General features: G+C 44.9%; 1 protein-coding gene across 7 annotated transcripts in view; it reads right to left on the bottom strand.

The window, feature by feature from the left end:
* ACSL3 (acyl-CoA synthetase long chain family member 3) overlaps positions 1-12189 on the bottom strand; it is a 62756-nt gene extending 50567 nt beyond the window's left edge. For 2 of the 7 annotated variants that reach the window (XR_014957309.1, XM_021553710.3), the window contains exon 1: positions 501-633. The gene's annotated coding sequence lies outside the window, so the exon portion shown is untranslated. Of the gene's footprint in view, positions 1-257; positions 277-500; positions 721-11968 lie in introns of those variants that run through there. The other 5 variants (XM_085587660.1, XM_021553711.4, XM_021553715.3 and 2 more) reach the window with 5 other exon arrangements.
* Positions 12190-20857: the final 8668 nt, after the last annotated feature.

Here is a 20857-nt window from a genome sequence, read left to right as displayed (position 1 = left end):
ACCGGCAGTCCTGAGAAATCCCGGCCCGCTCCTCCCGCGGCCACGCCGCTTTCGCATCACCGAGCTCACTGACCACGAGCCGCACGCCGGGGCCGCGGTCGGTGCCGGGGCGCTCGGCGGGGACACGGCACAGACCCGGCGCTCGGCGGGGACACAGAGTGCCACCACCCGCGGCACCGGGCACCCCCTCCCGCCACCCCCGCCAGCGCCGCAGCCCAAACACAAAGCAGAGCGGAGAGAAAACCCGCGCCTGTTACCGATAATTATCTCGCTAATTATCCGGAGCGCCGCTCCCGCGGGGGCGGCGCCGGCAGCCGGGCCCGCGGCAGCCCCGCCGGGCCGCCTCGGCACCCCCGCGGCCCGGATGGCCGCCGCACTCGCCCCCGCGGAGGCGGCGGGACGGCCGGCGGGGCCCCGCAGCACCGCACGGCCGGGCGGCCGCGCACGGGGCCCCCCCCGGCGGCACAGGGCCCCGGAGCCCGCCCCGGCCCCGCACTCACCGGCCCCGGCCCGGGGACGCCGCGGCGGCACCGCCCGCTCCGCGCACCGCCCGCTCCGCGCACCGCCCGAGTGCGCGCCCGCGCTCACCCGCGCCCGGGCCGCCCGCCGCCGCGCGCGCTCATTCCGTATGCGCCACGGCGCCTCCTGGTTGGCCCGCGCCGGGTGGCGCGCGGGGCCGGGCTCCTGCGGAACGGGGTTACTACAGGTCACCGGCGCGGGGGGGCGGGGCCGGCGCCAGGGACCAATCGCTGGCGAGGGGCGGGGCCGCGTCAGCAGCGCGTCGGTCCGCGCCCGGCGGTGGGCGGCCCGCGCCGGGGCCGGGGGCTCGGGCTCCCTCACGGAGCCTCGCGGAGCCTCGCGGAGCCGCCCTCACGGAGCCGCCCTCACGGCGCCGCCCCCACGGCCCCGGGCCCGCCACTGACCGCCCCGGGCCGCGGCCCGTGTGCCGCGTTAGAGCACGCCTTTTGCCAAGCGTCCCCGGTCAGTGAGTGACCCGGCAGCGGGATGAGCGTGCCCCGGGGCCGCCAGTCGGGCTTTGCCGGCTCTGAGGGCTTACAGCAGCTGCTGCAGGGGTTCCTGACAGACCGCTCACGGCACACCCCTCCTGAGCAGAGCCGGCGTCACCTGGAAAGGTTTTGGTCGGTGCTGCTCAAGGCTGGGTTCCTCCTTAACAATTCCTGAGGATCTTTGGTCAATATTGACTCATCCGGGCCCTGCAGGTGTTCCTTCAGAATTAAAGGTTTTCGTTTAACCGGTGTAATACAATGCTGAAACAAAACGAATGAGCACCTGCCAAAGAGAAGGGAAGTAAAAACAAGCAATGAGAAGAAGGTGTCAAAGCCCAGGGGTGTGAGGGACAGCAGGGTCGGAGCTGAGGCCGTGAGCAGGACACCGCCGTGCCTGCGGACCAGCAGCACCGAGCCGCTTTCAGCCGCTCATGAACTGCAGCTGCCACCGCCCGCGGTGCGTCCCATCCTCCTTCCCCTCGCAGACACCATGTTTCAGCGGCAGAAACACTGTTTGCGTCTCCAGTCATCTGCAGAGTTACTCCAGCGGCAGAGAATGTGTTCACTCTTGCTAAAAGCAGATTAGCAGGATATATACTTGTAATCCAAAGGCCAACTAAGTCAGCCACCTCAGTTACTGGAAAAAACACTTCCAAGTGTTTAGAACTGGAGCACGGGAGATGTCTGCTGACTGTTCTGAAAAGCAGGAAAACATTTTCCACAGGATTTATCTGAGCTATAAAGGTCATGAGCTGCTTGAGCAAAAGGGATGCTACCTGAATTATGGGTAGGAGTGTGGAGACATACTTAAAACAGTTGCACACTCACTAGGAAAAAAAAGTGAAAAAGGATAAGCAGACATGGAAGGAGAAGAAACTCATTTGTACATTTGTGCAACAGAAGGGAATTCAGGAATTGTCTGCCAAAAGATTTACTAATGTTGGTAGAGACAGAGTAAAGTTAATAAATATGTTGTGAACACTAGCACAGGGAAAAGTCCTAGATATGTATTACACCATCTTTCACTACAAATGTGATTTGATGTAAAGGAAAATGAGAGATAAAGCACTGGACAGCACAGACCTCGTCTGCTCAGCATCAGATCTCATGTTGAACTCTCTGCTCTTATTTATTTCTGGGTTATCACCAGCAACTGAGCCATAAAACACCTTGTCAAGAGCCTCACCTTGAGAAATGCTTGGCATCCGTAACTTGAAATTAAATATTATCCTTATTAAACTGCTAGATCTGAATACTGTCAAGTTTTATGAGAAGGAGATTTCAAAGAAACTTTAAATTCAAAAGTTTAAATTCAAAGTTTAAATTCATTGTTGTAAACTTTGAACTTCAGCCTCACCTTTATTACAGGGTGCATCAATTTAAATTTGCCCGAACTTTTCAGTCGTTTGAAATCCAAACACTAACTGTCTAACTGGCTGTATTTATTCCAAATAAATAAATATTTGGAACATGGGCTGTATCCCTAACAGTTCTCAGTAAATGAGGAGGTGATGGCTCCTAATTCAGTTCAGCATTGGAAGAGAAACAACAACTGCAGCCTACAGTGATAAAGGAACTTCAACTTTACAAACACCTAAGGTTTAAGAAATTATACATATATACACAAACAACGGCATGCTGATTTAAAGATTCCTACATGTATGCAGTATTTTCACAAGGTTTTTCATAATTCTTGATGTTTACATGCAACAGAAGTAAAGCTTTTCATGATATCAGAGATATTACCACAGCTTTTGCTTAAATGTAGATTTTACAGGGCAGAGCTTTGGAAGATACTGGTGTCTTGTGTTACCTTAGCACTTTTCTTGCATTAGTCTATGCTGAGTGTCCCACAGGGGAACCCAAGAATGTGGGCATAGGTAGTACACATAAGAGGAACCAATACAATGAGGGAATAACATATGTTTATAATTGGAAATGTAACCTGCACAAGGCACTACACTACTGACTGTGGGGGACAGCGGCCTTTCCTACACAAGCTGTGCATAATGATAGGAAATTGAAATAGTAGTTTATTTATATTTTCATTAAAAAGGCACAACAGCACAATCAAAGGCAGGAAAGAAGTAGTTGTATCACCATAGAGCATTCAGTCAGGGAAGGAGTATCTGGGAAAACACACATGGCTGTTCCTAATCACATTCATGTATTCACAAATTCTTGTTTGGCTTAGTTCTTTTTGATTTCCAGAAGGACAAGCTCATTAACTATTCTTACGTTTCCTTTTAAAAAGTTTCAGGCATGCAGTCAAGGAGAAAAAAAACATTGCCATATATTTTGTTCAACAACAGAAAACGAATAGCAAGTGGTAAATAGCAGGGAAGATTGCAAGTGATCTTATGAAAATACTGATTTGGAAGTACAGTCAACTGACTCATCGGGAAAGAGAATAGCAAGCCAATCTTATATTTGGCCAATTCTAGCTAATATCCACGGGGAATTAATAAAAACAAAACCACAAGCCACACTGAAAGAGGAGAGTCTGTGAATGGGTAAATATGTGTGGAAGGTTGGTGTTAATCTTCCATGAACAGGCTGCTGCCCACCTATTCTTGGGAAGAAGCTAAAGGGGAAAAACCCAACAGTGTCACAGATATAACAGATGTGGGAGCTTTTAACTAAAAATCCTTGGAGGGACACAAAATTGAGTACAGGACAGTATATATGTTTAAACTAAAATCAAACTGACTTCTCATGTGAAATAACAGAAACCATTAAAGAACGGATTGAGTGGGACAAAGCACATGGTCTCAACAGAATATATTTCAGTGTATGCTTTCAAAACTGTGAAAAATTAATTACTCTAAAATTACAAAACTGTCTTCATGACTCATTAAGTATTTGAACACTACAACTTAATACCATGTTAGTCTAAATTAAATTAATTGTAACTAAAGATAACATTTTTAACAATTTGCTTAGAATTTATTTTACTTTAGTTACAAACAATAACCTGTTCAAGAAAAAGATTCATATCCATTGTCATTTTTAATTAAGCACTCAAGCTGATGTTGTAATAATTTATATCTAAAGATATCCTGCTAGTGTGGCATTTTGTATGCCCTTTTAAGCATATAGAGGGCTGAGCTACTACAGAAGGGGTGAGGAGAGCCAGCTGGGATGCAGGTTCTGGCAGGAAAAAAAACACCCTGTGTTCCTGAAGCATTGATTCTCACAGCTGTTAATTCTGGGGTGTTGCTTTAAAAGATGGAAAAACATTTCTAGACCAAGCAAGGTTTCAATGCTAAATAATCCTCATGTACATATCAGTACATTTGACTCATTTTTATCTATGAATTTTTTTGTTTCCAAATAAAGAAACAAATGAGTAATTGCTAAGATTAAATTGGAAAGGAGCAAACTCTGGCAACATGCCCCAGTGATTAATTATTTAGTAGAACACTTGGTCATATGGGCATGCCCAGAGCCACTTTTCAACAGAGAGATTGATGACATTAATAACAAGGTGATCGAGGGCATAGTGGAAAATTTATCACCACTTGACACAGGCTCAGCTTTGTTAATGCTTAAGGTACTTCTTTAAATTCCTAGCTTGTATTTTCTCATCCTACAGCTCTGTTACCAACCCACTGTGATAAATCAGAGTGTCATTCGGGTATTAATAGTAAGATAACCCCACAAACCTGAAATTTCTAATTAGAGGAATGCATGTAAATGGGTTAAATCTGTAAAGCAAGCTGCAAGGCACACTCGGCAACACTGCCACACCCTGGAACTGCCATGCCATGAGAAACTGTCACCCACGGAAAATCAGGGGAAGGATTAAAAATAGAATTTGTTTCTGTTCCTGAACTTTCTTGCTCAAAAGCTGCCTGTCATTTTCTAGGCCAGTGAAACAGTACAGTGGAGCTGAGTGTCAAAGGCAACCAAGAGGAATCAAATCATCAAATGGTGTCTCAAACCTGCAGAAAAACATTTGTCCCTATGGTCTCCAAAGTCAGTGGTATCCTGAGAATCTCACAATACAATTTAATCATCAAATAGACCATAAAAACATCCAAGCCCAGTCCTAAGTCCATGTCTGAGACTTCCACGCTGTACCCCAGCAGCTGCCCCAGTTGGGCAGCACAGGTTTAAGAGTGTTCCTTCATTTAAGCAGCACAGGTTTAAGAGTGTTCCTTCATTTAAGCAGTACTGGCACAGAGCCCTTTTGTTTTTTAGGCTATTCTAGTAAGTCTCACCAGGTTTGTCTGGATTACCCTGTGTGCACCTGGTATTTGAGACGGGTGGAGAAAAGCCCCTTCTCAAGACAGATCTGCTTTCTTCTGAGACTATGAGTAAATAAACATTGTACTGTTATGCAGTAACAGTAATTGTTAAAATAAATAAACATGTACTCTTACAGATAGAGATGGCACATTATAAACTCTGTAACATGACAGTGAGTGGCCAAAACAATCCAAGAGTGCTTTCCAGGTCTACCAGGTGAAGGCTGCAAAGGCTTCTGATAGTTTGCCTTTATTCAATGGGCTTTGTTAAGTCAACTACTGTACAATGTTTTCATAAAACAAAAGTACTTTGCTGTCTAAGGCTTCAGCCAGAAAACAAATTTGGCCAAGGGTTTCTAAAATAGAAGCTGAAATTTTGGTTCTTGTACAGGTGGGATGTTTGGGGTTATTTGAGAAAATGGAGGTAAACTACCACATCTTTGCAGCTTGAGAAATGGCATGGCTTAGGTGGTGCCCAAATGTACCCAAGACACATTCTGGGAGAACATCCTCCAATTATCCTGTCTTCTGGGCAAACCACATTCATGCTGGAACTTCCCCTCACAGCTGGTGTGTGTAAAAGCCAAATCTAGAGTATATACTTTAAAAAGAAAGGTATTGCAGTAAGTTCCAGATTTGTTGTGCAAAAACCAAGTGTTAATGTTTTGTGACTCACAAATTCTAAGGTGCACTCAGGGAATGACTATTCAAACTGCATTATGATTCATACATAAAGCTGATTTTGAATTTGGGGTTGCTTGCATCCTAATAGTTGCATCTGATTTCACTTTGGGATAACAAATCAGCCACATGAAATTTAGTCAGCAAAACTTAAGATCATTGAACACACTTGGATTTCCTTTGTAGTACAGTACACCAATGCTTCCACAAAATTGTCAAACTTCAAAAGATTAGCTTTCAGTGTGTTTTATAAAGGAGGGAACATCTTTCTTCTGGCAGAGATATGGAAAGGAAGCCAAAGCCATCCCAGTTTCAGTAAGCTTAACTAGGGAACTCTTCAAAGAATCAGGGCAGTAGCAGGGGTGTCTGCTTTGGCAGGCTGAGCTGGTCAGGGCCAGGCTGTCTCCTGCCTGGCCCCTGCCAGGCAATGCTTGGGGGCTTGTTCTGTTTAGTGCCATTTGCCCATCACCCTTCTGCAGAGCACTTTGGAGACACTGCAGCTAGGCAGGAGTGGAGTAGCAGACATCTGCCAAGCAGAGTGGAGAAAAAAGTGAACTACTTCCTTAAAGCCTCGCTTAGGACATTTGTACATGTGTTAAAACAGGGATTATTTAGGGGCTTGCATGTCCATGGGTTCTTCTGGGAAATGCTGAGCTGAATGTCAGATCGGCTCAATTTTACATTTTCAGCATTCCTTACTGATTGTACCAGACAGTCCACACAACCTACTGCTTCAGGGAACCTTCACTCTCCAAATCACTCCTCAGTAATGATAAAATGAGGCTCATTTAAGTTTTGGCTGATGGCTATACTCCTTTGCTTCATAGCAATTCCTTAGTGATTCAAAATCTGATATCAGAAACATCAGACTATGAAAAAGAGCTTCCCTAGCAGATAGGTTTTATATGCATAAGAAAATAATTGTATGTTAAATAAAGTAATTGCCAAATTCAGTAATTCAGTAATAGTACTTGCAAAATTCAGTACATTTTAAGGGTATCCCATTGGAACACTAGAGAAAGAGATCACTGATTAAAAAAAATTCTAAAATTAAATACTAATATACTTTCATACACTAACTCCATTCTATACCACAAAAACATATTAAAAGATATTAGAAAATATTAGAAACTTATAGAACCGAGAACTCACAGTAACAAGTACAATCAGAAAATACACAGAAAATAAGAAGAGAATATGCATAGGATAAAGGCAGAAGGATTTAAGAGTAAGGTCTCATTCAGGATTTCAGAGCTGAAGGTGCAATAATGAAAGTATGATTTTATAATCCTCCTACATCTTGACGTTATTCTGAAGTAAATCTATGAAGACATAAGTAAGTGAAGGCAGTGTGATCTCTTTGCTGATTAAAGTGATCCAACACTGAGTTCAGCTATAGGGTGGTCTGGGTTTAGGGAAACTAGGCCAGTGATAGCTGGGAGCACATGGAGCATTCATCCTCACCTGGTGCAGGAAAGGTCTAAGGATTAGAAGGATTAAGATTAAGGGAGACAATTTATGCGTGAGGAAGACTACAACCACGCTTGCTTAACAACACACAGACCATGATCTGCATCGCTGCAAAATGTTCACTTCTCAGCTAATGGAACATATGTGTGTCCCTCAAGATACTGCATTCTGTACCTCTTCACTCCTCTGATATTTCAAAAACATGAACCTTTCCAAGAAATGAACACAGAATATACGGAAATGTGTAAAAATTGGAAACAACAAATGCTTTTTATGTGCTGCGGATGTTTTTTTAAGGGATATCTCCTAAATGTTTCACATATGTGACCAAAATGCTGCTACATTCACAGGAGAACACCACAATTCAAAGAAGTCTTTTATTCTGAATGGTTGTCCAGCTTGAACACAAGCAGCATTTTCTCCTGAATACTGATGCTGGACCTTTCTGGAGACAGCCCATGCCAAGTTCTAACGCCAATCTAAATAGCTGTTACCTTTGGCAGGAAGACAATGAGCATGAATTTATCCTCACACACTACAAATCACTGACAAAATACTCTTGGGGCTGGGCTTTGCCAGCCAGTTAAGTTACTGGGCCAGTGTGCTCCGTAGCAGTGTTGTGCTCCTGTGCTCTGAGCCAGCACCCCCACAGCACAGGTACTCAAGGGACCTCCTGCAAACACACATTCTCTGGGTTTAGTACTGTAAGTTCCCACACACACCAGCTTGGGGAAAACTGAGCATATTTTAGCTGCAGATCACCCAGTTACTCACTGTAAATTTTTAAAATCGTATCTGCACTTTGCTTAGTGCAATTTGGGTTGTTTTAAAGGCATTTTGTCTCATCTAATTCTCTACTTGAGACAAAAGCCTGGAATTCTAAATCACAGTCATTAGCACAGCTCACCAAGGCCATAATCTCACATAACCTGTTTTGCTCCTGAAGCACAGCTCTGAGGGCTCCACTGCATGCACTGAGTCAGCTCCCTTTTCTTCCAGAATAGGAGGTTAACACAGGAACAGCATTGTTTTTGCTTGAAGTAAGGTATTGCTTTTCACCAGGGGAGAGTTTGGCAATAATAGCTTCTTATGTAAACAAACAGAAATGAATGATGGTTTTTTGAGACCTAGATAAAAGTCTTGTAAATTATTTGCAAAGATGTATGGATGTAAAATCTCAGGCCTGATAAATATTGTCATTATACACTTTAAGTTCTATTTGATGTCTTATGTTTAAACAATAAAGCAATAGTGTTGTAGTATGTGGATGTGTTAGAAATGTCTGCAAACTACAGGGCTAGTATATTGTCCAGTAGTCTTAGAATATGCTAGAGCACAATTTTTTCAAGATATTAAGTCTGAAATAGACAAGTAGACTCCTCAGTTAACACTGTAATTACTATGATATAAAGGTCATGGTGAATAATGAGTGTTGTTGCTGAAAGTATATTGTGGAATAATGAATCAATGTGTGAAATCTGGATACATTCAGGATAGGATCAGCTAGAAGAACTGCCATTAGGTGTTATTTGCTTTGTTCTATCTGAGGCAAACAAAACATGGTACAAACCATTAAGAACTAGTATTTATTAAAAATTTACTTTAAAATGTTTTCACTTCCTTATTTGACTTGTGCAAGGGAAATCAGATTTTATAACAATGTTAAGTTTCCTCTGACTATCTGAAAGGACAAAACTCCTGGAAAAAAGATGATGACCTGTTCCATCTTTATTTCTATACTTAATAGTTTGCAATGTGAATTCATGAAGCCTTTAATACTTATTACTCCATTGATCCCCTCCTCAGTACCCAGCACTGAAGGTAACAATCAACATCACAGTCATTACAGCATGAAAGGAGCAGTTATTAAGTGAGAAAAAATCCAACTTGCAGTTTGATCTTAGAAATTCACTGGTAATATTCTGCAAATACAATATGTAGTGTGGAACAGATCTACACCCCATCACCCTTATTTAATAGTTTGATATTATATTTAGTAATGCCTTTTGCCTAAAGGAATACTAAACAGCCACTTTCAATTTTAAGGAATCAAATAATCTCCCAGTCTCCTGAAGACACCACTCCCAAGGCTCTTCTAGCCCTCACAGTCTGTCTTGAGGGAGCACACAGTTTTCCTATGTTTCATTTGCCAGAGACAAGTACAAACGAAAAACTAATCTCCTAAAAATATCCCAGCAAATAAGACATTTCTGTTTCTATAAACAAAGTCTGAAATCATGACAGTCTTCAAAGGCAGAAGGATGAATCTTAGATTTGCTATTAACATTTTAAATTATTTTTCTGTAGTACAAGTAAAGATTTTTTTTTTATTTTTTTTTTTAGAGACACTTATTGCCTACAGAACCCAGTTCTTGGTTTAGGAAATATATATATGCTATTACTATATATAGGGGATGGGCTAACCTAAGTCCCACAAAAGTCATGTTTGAGGTGCCAGCTGCAGGGCAGCCCAGCTGTGGCCAGCTGAAAATGCAGGCAGAACTGCCATTGACATTTCAAGAAGATATTGTATTTCATCAAGAGCTCAACAAAACTGCCACCGGGGAAGGGCAGGCCAAAGCACAGGTAATCCTCCTGTTGAATTAAATGTTTGGGTCCCCTCAAAGTTCTGATTTTTCCCTTTCTGCAAGAGCTGTAACTCACAGAACCACAAACTCATCTGCAGCAACCCCTGCTCTCCATGGTCTGCAGTGCTTGTTGTGCTAAATGGAACTCAGCCTTGATCTCACAGCAATTGTGCTAGACTAGGATCAAAGTCTAGCAGCTGGCAAAGTGGCATGTGGGACTCCAGCCACAAGGAAAAGGCCTTTTCATACTTGAAAAACAACGTGCATGCTTCTGCTGCCATGTAACAGAAAACATAGTTATGGTTAGAGATGTGATTATGAGTAACAAGGATACAGATCACTGGCTCTTGCGTGCATGGAAATGTGTTCACAACATCCAAAATGCTGACAGTGCCAGGATTCACGACTTCCTTTTGGTGACACCTCCCCCTTTTATTTATCTATCATGACCTTAAATTTCAGAATGTGGCAGGACAAGCTAGTTATGTATGTCCTGAACTGACAAGTTATTCACAGAAAGCCAGATATACATGTAAAAAATGGGAACTTAATGCATGTGTATCCTGTTTTGTCAGCACTACTTGTGGTAACAGCCTCTCTGCATGACAGGTTTGGTGATCACCCCTCATCAGCTGCATTCCAGGCCCCTTAGTCTGGCCAGGAGGTAGCTGACAGCTTCTGCTCAAATGAGACAAGAAACTGAGCCAGTTTCTTCAGGGCTTGGTGGCCCTGAGCAGCTCTTCCTCTTGATTTTCAGTCAGTCCTTCAGTGGGTGATGAGGAACACAGGACAGTGTTTGATGTCCTTGGCAGTGGTAATTCTGGGACCTGCAGCCAGTGTTCGCAGGATGACAGTTCTCATTGGGATCAGTGCAGGCACTGCTGCTCCCCAAAGCCAGTTATTTTAAGTCACATCTAAACAAGGAATTATCAGCTTAAGATCAGCCTTTCTCCCCTGCAGGTTCAATTAGATGCAATACTTGGTAACTGAAAGGCAAAATCACACCCCTCATTTGAGCCAGACTGCTCTTGCCTTCAGTGGGTGTTGGCTGCTGCTGAACTGAAGAATTCCCAGCCTGGCCAGAGGTATGTGGGTAAATGTCTGGGAGGCTGACATGCCCCGTGTGCCTGTTTGCTTCAGCAGAGGCACAGCAGCCTCATTTCAGACACTTCCCTGCATGCCAGTGCCTGACATCCCTGCCTGTGGGGGGGCAGGTGACTGCACCATTTCTTGTACCACCTGCCTGGCACCACCACACCACAGTGGTGGCTGTTTGCCTTCTCTTTACTCATCTCCTGAGCAAAATTAAACCAACACACCACCAGAAACTACCACTGGACTCCACACTTCACAGCCTGCCCCATGCACGCTCCTTTCCCTTCCTCCCTCCATACTCTGCATTTGCAGTGGGTATTTGCTGCTCCAGCCACTGTGTCTTTGGTGGCAGCACATCTGCACCAGCAGTCTGCATCACTGCTATAATGCAAACAGAGACTAAAAGCCCATTGCAGACCAGGTCTTAGAAACATGAAGAGGCTTGCAATAAAGAAAACAATACAAAAATGCTCTTAACACATCTATGGGGTTTTCTTCTGTGAAAATGTTTTTATGAGGTTGGTTTTTATAATTCATTGCTAGGTCCCTATGCAATATTATTGCCCATTAAATAAAAATATTTACATACCAAAACAGAAAGACATACTGTATTTACTAACAACCAAATCCCAACACCTTTGTAGGCTTCCAGACCTACCTCAGGAAACTTCTTTCTGGGCTGTAGGGCCAAGCACCAGCCAGGTGCTGACAGACATTAGAGGCACACCTGGGTAGTGATGGCCAGCTCCAGAGTGAAGCTAGGCACTCCTTTTCCCCCTGCTCCATTAAAACCAGCATGAGTAAACCCCCTGCCCCACAAATCAGAGCATCTCTGTTAACATCTGTTGGATGAAGACTTCACTCTATATCCAAATACCTCTGGAGCTGAGGTGGGTGCAGATGCAAGGGTGGCTCTCGTGTCTTGCTGAAATCCATGATGTTGCTCCTCAGCTTCCTCACAGCATTCCTGGCCACGCCTGAGGCTGCAGCTCCAGTGAGCTTCTCCTGTGGCGTGTGGGGCCCCGAGAGACCCCGCTCAGCCCGGTGCCCCCAGCTCTGCTCAGCTCTGCTCAGCCCTCTCAGCTCCTCTGGCTGTGGCTGCCTTCCCAGCCACACTTCTGCAATGATTCAGCCCAGGGAATAAACAAAATGGAGTTTCCTCCTGGGGGGAGAGGCATGAGCAGCAGGTGAGCAGCGAGGATACCAGCACCCTGCTGTCACAGCCCAACACTGTCATTACCTCACACCACTTGTAATTAAAGCCACAAATCAGTCACACTGAGCTCATTTGATCGGTCCTCATTCACTTGCTTTTAGTGGAGGGGAATCTTATGAAAGCAGCTGAAATCATGGCATTGGATCACCTAGCTCCACATGGCTTTCAGCTGTGAAGTCAGACTCCAGGGATGTATTCTTGAAGTTTGAAATCAGAAAACCACTGTCAGATCACTTTCCAGTTCTTTCTGCCTAATTCTTCTGTTGAAAAGATTTGTTTGAAATTACTGATAGATCAGGAAATGTTTGCGATATCTGAGCAGAACAGAAATCCATGTGAATTCTGTGTTTATATAAAATTTTAAATGCTCCATTTAATGTCATCAATATTGCTGTACTAAGTGCAATAGTTTTGAGACTCTAGATTTGCACTTCATGTAAAAAAATGGAACAAGCCTGGGACTGATAATGAGAGTGCTGATGGAACTAATGCACACTTAAAAAGAAGAACCTTGCCTTCAGTATTAATTTGATCTGAGCTATTGTAAAGCAATCACAGCCCTCAGATTGCTTTATACTCCAGTAAGTTAGACTTAAGTGCTTCATGAGAGAATTAAGAGCACCCAAGATATGAAAAGTATCATTCAAAGTTTCTAAGAGCTGTTAGGAGTGGAAATCAGCTACAGAAGGTTCTGTCATTTTATTGCATATATGCACACACATGCATGTAAAACTATTTATTTACTCATTAATTAACTTTTTGTATCTCCCATCCATTGTAGCTCATTTGCTGCAATACCCTAAAACAAAATTAGAGTGTCTATACATCCCTTTTCAAACATTAACTGGACTTGAGAATTATGTTCTAATTCTTTGTATCTCAAATGTTCATGAATTATTGAAATAGGAGATGTAGCTGACTGCTGCAGAGAAATTATGTTTTACCTAAGTTCAGATTCTTTTTTAAACAATTGTTGATTTCAATAGCTGAAATTTCAATACCTGATAAATTCAAATATATTGCCAGTGAACACATAATAGAAAGCTATTTTTTTCTGTTGAAAATTTAATTGAAAGTTATCCCAAGTAAAAATGAAAGCCCACAGCAGCACTGGCATTACATCAAACAGTGCTGGTGCATTACAAAGCCACCTCTGTACTGTTCATGATCAGAGAAAAGATTAAGTGATACACAGGACCGGCTGGGGCTTTTTTAATAAATTCTGGCAACAAGGTTACAACTCTGGACAGTGGCCAAGAGTACAGTTTTCATGTGAAATCAAGGGTATAGCATCAATCAGAGAAGGAATCCAATCGTCCTTTGCAGCCAGGGCTGGGGAGGGACAAGCCAGCAGGTGGCCACAGTGGAGCCCAGGAGCCACACCTGGGGCCAGTTGTACACCATACTCCAATTCATTTTCATACATTTCTTAATGCAAGTGATTAAAAGCACAGCTGTCCCTCTGCACGGCCCCATGGCAGCTGGTTCTGCCTTCTCCCAGATTAAGGAAAGGCAGTCTCCAGAGCCACTGAGGCCATTTCCCAGTGGTGTCAGTGCCTGGCTCAGCCCCGCTCCCGCTCCACGCTCTGCCTGGCAGCAGCAGGGGACTCCAGAGGGACACACCATGGCAAGGGCAGCCCAGAGGCCTTTGTAAGACAGCCCAGGCTGGGGAGGCTGTGCCTGACCTCTCAGCCACCACAGGGCAGAGCAGCCCTTCCATTGCCTGGACAGGTCAGGAGTGGCAGCAGGCTAAACAGGAATTGTGAATGAAGCAGAAAACATCATACTCAAATTGGCCTTTGAGAAGCACCTTAAATCTCAGCACACAGCTAAAAGGACATCCTTCCACAAATACCACTCTGCCTTAAACAAAGAAGTTGTATTTATATCAGAAAGAGTCACGGGGTCCTGCAATATGAAACTTCATCGGAAGTAATATCAGGTATTTTTGATGCAACTGTGTAAAAACTGCAATGGCATGTGATTAGCAATTTCACAGGGAAAGGATAAATTTCATGCTCTTCTCTATATTTCCTAGCTCTTACCATCCTGCACTGTGAAATCCTACTCAGCAAACAGCAATACAGTTGAGCAATATTAGAAGAATATCCTTCCAATACTGAAAAGGATACATCACATATGTTAGCAAAATCTGTAATAATGTCATACAAATATCAAGCAGGTCATCATTATTATTCAACTGCCACCATGAAGGACTTAAAAGAAATAGTGTAATAAACAGTTTTATATCTGGTAATTTCCATGCAGGTATCCAGACCAGTTAGGTTTTTTCCCAAAGGTTCAGAGTGCCAGGCTATCATCAAACAAAATCAGGTGAAGAGATTCTTGTAGAAACAAGACATGTGGTTTAGTATTCCAGTTATAAAACAATTAATTGAACTTCAAAGTAACTTCATGTTATTACTTTCATACTTTTGGTTTTGTTCTTTTAAGTGGGAATCATTTGCTTGTATTATTTTATTTTACTAATGTAAATGATGTATCCACTTAATTTTCCCATCTCTTATAGAAAAGAGCATATATGAAGTTTATACCAGATTTTAAAACAAAAATTATTGTCTAAAAGAGATATCTAGGAACACTCCCTTCTATTAAAGTAAATTTCAGCACTCAGAGAAGAAGATCCAAGTTGATGACAGTATCACTTACTAGTTTTACCTCCACTGACAGCATGCTCAGACTGAGATACGAATCAGAACATTTCACACCCATGAGTGGTTTTCTTCAGAGGGCAAGGAGTTTCTCAAGATACTCCAGGCAGGGCTGCTCGCCCTGCAGTCAGGGTCAGGGTTTCAGCACTGGATTTTGAAAGACAAGCAAATTCAGCTACTGAAACACCTTCTTCTCTTCTAGATCTTACACCGGTGTTTGTACAGACTGGTTCGGTGCCACGGGGGAAGCAGCCGTGGCACAGCCCCTCCTGCCAGTGAGTGCCAGCAGGATTTGGGATCTGGCTACATGAACTTCCAGCACTTTGCAACAGGAGATAGCTGGGAAGCAGAAATCATGCTGTGCCATGGAATTTAAGCCAGGCAGAGGATGAGGGCCCGTTCCCAATCCCAAGGCAATCACTTAATGAACTCTGATTTGTTTATTACAGAATGGTCAGTCCTTTGTCAACCTGCTCCCTGTTTGCCCACCCACTGTCCTGACTTCTAGGCCATGTTTAGACTACTGGGCCAGACCTACTGTTAGCTGGTTAAAAGGATTGAGGATGATTTTCCCTTTTGTATTTGCTTTCACATGCTTCAGGCAAATTGTTACACCATCAACACCTGTAAGCAGAACCCTTTTGAGCTGATTATTCATTGTCAGTAACTTCTCTCAAGGTCAGGACAGGTTTTCTGGATGCCTCTCTGAGGTGCTTCATGCCCACAGGGTTTGTGACACTGCTCTGAGGTCCATCATACCTGAGGGTTCTGTTTACCTCAGCAGTGCACATTTCTCAATAGTTCCTAAAGCATCTGCGCTGCTATAGGACTATTTGGGTGATGAGAAAATTTGCAGTGCTTTGCTCTGAAATGTCTGAAGATAACACACCCAGAAAGGTAAAAAGGTCTTGGGAACACATTCCTGTGAGATTTGCAGGAGGACCCTGACTCTGCATGTCAAACAAACAAGAAACCCACATGGTCTTTGAGACAGACTGCATCAACCCCTTTTCCTCAAGGTGTAGAAATTTCAGCTGACCTGCTGGTGAATCCTCACTTTTGTCTCATGTAAAAGTAAAACAAGCTCCACACAAGACCCAGGATAAGCACTGTATAGTGGGAAAGTGAAATCTCAGGTTTTCCTGCTGACTTTGAGACCCTTCCTGTGGCATAATGCTTTCAAAGAAAGAGAGATTGCTACAGGCCAATGCATTTCAGCCTTCCCTGCTGTTCCTCTGATGCAAAGCAGATCTGAATTGGCTGCATCAGATATATTTAAGAGAAAAGGCACAATGCTTTGGACTTATTCCTGTAGTGCTTCTTGGGATGGACACCTTAAAGTCAACAGACATTTGGCCACAGACCAGAATCCAGCAATCAAGGACAGTGGAGATTATGGAGATATCTACATTTTGGCTCAGCTTAGGGTTGCACATTTGAACTGAATCTCCCAAGCATAGCAGTAAGAATTAGTTAAAGGTATAATTCCTGATGAGTATAACTATAAAACTGAAGGAATACGTTTCTAGGCACAGCTTCACTTCTCACATAGGAATAACACAACACAGGACTAGAAATAGAGATATTTCTTCCATAGTTGTGTGGGTTCCGTGAGAGCTGTGGATACCAGTGTCCATCCTGCCTTTTCAATACCTGTATGATTTTCAGCACACCTTGACTTCTGAAAAAAATGACAACAACTATTTCATTGTGCCCCTGTGTGCTTCCTCTCTCCTGCTCACTGTTTCCAGCTGAAATTCCATCTTTCTTTGCTTCTCCCCACCTTCCCCCCTGTGCTGTGCCCAGCCTATAGTGGCCCTACACCACATACACAGGACAGGCTGCAATTCAAAGGCCGAAAGTTGCTAAAGCGCTTATGCAAGTTAACTACTGTGCCTGCTCAATCCCATGTAATGCAGATTAGTGCTGTCAGCTACTGTTGGGAGAGCAGCTGATGTAACAGGGCTGGCCCTTCCACAGGGAAGCCAGAGGAGATGCTGATGCTGAGGAGATGCTGACCAGCACTGGGAACAGAAACCTCTTGTGCTGCTCCCCAGCTGCTGTCAGAATGGAGGAGTTGGGCACAAAAGCTGGATAAGAAAACCAGGCAAGTTTAGAAATGGTATCACCCCTCTCATTTCAAAAGGAAATTGTCAGCTTTGACCCTGCGCCCCACTTCTGCATTTTAAGTTCCAAAAGACAGATGCAAAAAGACATCCTTACATCAGGACATGAGCCATGGTGAACTCAAGCCACTAGACCCAACTTACATATCAAACAAAAAATCCTAATACATGTTTCCTTCATGTTTCCTTCAAAATCAACACCAAGAGGTCACAGAAAACCATCCAGTTTGGAAGGCCTATTGTCCTTCTGGGCAGGAGAAGATGGAAAGGTGGAGGGAGACCTTCCTGGGAACTTGCACTTCTCTCAAGTCCAATCTAGCAGGATTAATTTACAGCCATTACTCAGGTGAAATGCCCTTTGGCAGCAAGGTGTGTTTACACAGGCCTGCTTATTCCCCGAAAGAGTGCAAATACACTGGGTTCAGATGGCTCATCCCAAAAATTAACAGCACGTTTATTTCAGGATTTCAGCTTTTCCTGTTCTAAAGAGTGCAATAATACGTGTGTCTTGATTTGTAAGAGGTAGCCAGGAGTACAGCATTTCACAGGACACCATTGCTAACCCACCTACAGTAATAACATCCATTTTATCAACCCACACATTATATGACAGTGAAGCAAACATTTTCCACCTCAGCAGGTTTTACGGTCAAATTGCAGATTTTTCTCTTTCTGGTTCATGGCTGATAAAACTTTGACTGATGGAAGTAATAATGACAGAATATGTGATAAGGTGATCTGCCACTGGCTGAGAGTAAGGGCATAGGCACTAAACTTCCTTTAAAAGCCTTTTTTATTCCACATGACTTACAGATGCAGTAAAATTTAATTATTTTTAAAAGAGTATAATCAAGTCTAAATCATATCAAGCCTTTGTTTACATTAGAAATCTAAGTCATTTGTATTTTGAAAAATTAGATTTTGCAAGCAACAAAATAGGAGAGATTAAAAGATTAAACATTTCTTTCACAGATTTTTTTTTTCCTTTTTGTTGAAGATCAAAAAGCAGTTACATATTTCAATAGCTTCCACAGCAGCAATGGGTGTGCTACTTTTTATGTGCCTTCCTTCTTCCTCCCAGCTTCACAAATTAAAATATCCCACATCCCAGCCCTGTTTCCCCATCCCGCCCCTTTCCCCCATCCCGGTCGCCCATCCTGGCCCCATTCCCTCATCCCGGTCCCTTTCCCTCATCCTGGCCCCGTTCCCCCATCCCAGCCCTGTTCCCGCATCCTGGTCCGGTTCCTGCATCCTGGTCCCTTTCCTGCATCCCGTTCCCCCATCCCGGTCCCTTTCCCTCATCCTGGCCCCGTTCCCCCATCCCAGCCCTATTCCCGCATCCCGGTCCGGTTCCTGCATCCTGGTCCCTTTCCTGCATTCCGGCCCCGTTCCCCCATCCCAGTCCCTTTCCCCCATCCCGTTCCCCCATCCCAGTCCCTTTCCTGCATCCCGTTCCCCCATCCCGTTCCCCCATCCCTTTCCCCCATCCCGGTCCCGTTCCCCCATCCCGGCTCCGTTCTCCCACCCCGGCTCCGTTCTCCCATCCCAACCCCGTTCCCCCATCCCTGTCCCGTTCCCCCATCCCGTTCCCCCATCCCGTTCCCCCATCCCTTTCCCCCATCCCGTTCCCCCATCCCGTTCCCCCATCCCGTTCCCCCATCCCGGTCCCCCATCCCGTTCCCCCATCCCGGCTCCGTTCCCCCATCCCGGTCCCGTTCTCCCATCCCGTTCTCCCATCCCGTTCTCCCATCCCGTTCCCCCATCCCGGCCCCGTTCTCCCATCCCGTTCCCCCATCCCGGTCCCGTTCCCCCATCCCGGTCCTGTTCCCCCATCCCGGTTCCGTTCTCCCATCCCGTTCCCCCATCCCGTTCCCCCATCCCGGTCCCGTTCTCCCATCCCGTTCCCCCATCCCGTTCCCCCATCCCGGTCCCGTTCTCCCATCCCGTTCCCCCACCCCGGCCCCGTTCCCCCATCCCGTTCCCCCATCCCGTTCTCCCATCCCGTTCTCCCATCCCGTTCCCCCACCCCGGCCCCGTTCCCCCATCCCGTTCCCCCATCCCGTTCTCCCATCCCGTTCTCCCATCCCGGTCCCGTTCCCCCATCCCGTTCTCCCATCCCGGTCCCCCATCCCGTTCTCCCATCCCGTTCTCCCATCCCGTTCCCCCATCCCGGTTCCGTTCCCCCATCCCGTTCTCCCATCCCGTTCCCCCATCCCGGTTCCGTTCTCCCATCCCGTTCCCCCATCCCGGTCCCCCATCCCGTTCTCCCATCCCGTTCCCCCCGCCGCTCACGGGGCCGCGGTGCGCCGGCGCCACCTGGCGGCCGCCGAGCCCCGTGCGCCCGCCCGCGCAGCCCGCCGCGACCGCGCAGCTCCGGCCGCGCCCCCCGCGGGTTCTGGGGCTTTCAAAGCCGGTGCTGTGCCACTGAAATGAGAAATAGCATAAATTTTAGCAATAAATCGATCACCTGGCTTCCGGTTTAACGTGGACCTCAGCGCGTTTTCAAGCATGTACATATCGGTACTATTACGTGTAAGACTTAGTCCTAAACAATTTCCTTTGTAAACACTATAATTCACCTGTCTCTGTTCTGTAAATAGGGAGAATGCCAGATTTCCTGGTAACACACCTATTCCCTAGGATTAAATACTGCTTGCTGACTGCACAAGGGAAAGATGAGCGCACTGTTGATTCCTATTAGCCAAGGAAAGCTCACAGCCAGTGTGACAGGCTCTTGGAGCATTCATTACATTTTCTCATAGCCATTCCAAAAAGCAATGGGGCTCCATTTGTGCCAGTGGGAAACTTAACTGAAAATAAATTGGACAAACAGTTTTAGTTGTAACTTCTGTCCAAGATGGAAGAGGATCCAGGCTAGATGTCCACCAAATTAGGCAACAAGTATTTCTTGATCCCAGAATGCTTTAAGGGAGTTTCTTCCTCTTTGCACCAGAAAAAGCTTTTCCCTTTTGTGCTATTTGTGAAATTTAATGTTAGAGTATGAAAGGCAACCATAAAGGACTGGTTCCTCATCAATGGTTCTTAGGTACTTTTAAAAATGGATATATTTCTCAGCATATGACTACATTAGCAAATCTATTTCCTCTTTTTTTTCCTCTCCTCATCCTTTTCTGCAGCTCAATTCTGTCTATTAAACCAGGAAAATACAAGGGAATTCTGGGATCTGCACTGTAGGCACTGCATGAGTAGTTCAGCTGACATGAAACTCATACCAGCCTTAGGGAACCTCAGCTGAAACACCATTTACACCCCTCTGGCCACCCAACTGCCTTCAGAATGCAGAACCCGGCTGAGGAGGCAACTGCACTTACCAATCACAAGCAATGGTGGCGAGTGTTGCTGCAGCACCTTGGGAAGCATGAATGTCTAGTTCCATTCTTTGTTTTTCTGCATTTCTTGCCTTACAGGTATAACTTGCTTCTTTTTTTGTACTTCAGCAAAACCAGGATGTGATGCTGATCCATTGATGAACCATGACACACCTCCAATTTACACATGTGCACACACATAATGGGGCTACTTCAAAACAATCCAAGGCCAATTTTAACCCATTTTTCTTCTTTATACTCTTCTGAGATGCAAGGTGGCATCATTCCATAAAAAAAAGTATTTAGCTAGTAACAAAATACAATTAGCCTTTGCCAGTCTTTGGAATTGATAGCTGTCACTACAGCCATTAGTGCTGCATTAAGCTGCTGTACTTTAAAACAAACAAACAAATCCCATTAAAT

This window comes from Lonchura striata, chromosome 9, assembly GCF_050655825.1.
Source record: "Lonchura striata isolate lonStrDom1 chromosome 9, ASM5065582v1, whole genome shotgun sequence".
In the NCBI taxonomy this organism is placed as follows: Eukaryota; Metazoa; Chordata; class Aves; order Passeriformes; family Estrildidae; genus Lonchura; species Lonchura striata.
This window is presented reverse-complemented; position numbering and strand designations above follow the sequence as displayed.